Raw genomic sequence first — 371 nt, forward strand, 5'->3', positions numbered from 1 at the left:
CAAAACCCACAGTTCCACAGTACCGACAAAAAGGTACACCATTTGGTATTTTAGCGCAGACACACTCAGGTCAGCCGACGTGTAAGACTTCCAAAACAGAGAGCCGATCATCACGTACAAATCTTAGAAAAAGCAGAGAGAGGGTTGTATAAAAAAAGAGCGGGAACAAAGAAGAAGAAGGGGAGAGGGGGGCGGTGGCGCGTTGTCAGCCCAGCGGTCTGTGATCCGTCACAGACCCAGCAGAGCCACTCGAAGAATCCAAAGAGTGGGATAAGATCCGCCCAGCTCTCCTTGGGATTTCTTTCAAGTACTAAAACACTTCAGCTACTGTTGTGTCCCAGTCAGACACCGACTGTGTTTCAGGGCAGACG

At 49.9% G+C, this 371-nt stretch overlaps 1 protein-coding gene across 1 annotated transcript in view; it reads right to left on the bottom strand.

Annotated features, from left to right (window-relative positions):
* LOC116706657 (PH-interacting protein) overlaps positions 1 to 371 on the bottom strand; it is a gene marked incomplete in the record, with an annotated part of 21,925 nt that overhangs the window by 1,843 nt on the left and 19,711 nt on the right.

The sequence above is a fragment of the Etheostoma spectabile genome, chromosome 18 (genome assembly GCF_008692095.1).
Source record: "Etheostoma spectabile isolate EspeVRDwgs_2016 chromosome 18, UIUC_Espe_1.0, whole genome shotgun sequence".
Lineage (NCBI taxonomy): Eukaryota > Metazoa > Chordata > Actinopteri > Perciformes > Percidae > Etheostoma > Etheostoma spectabile.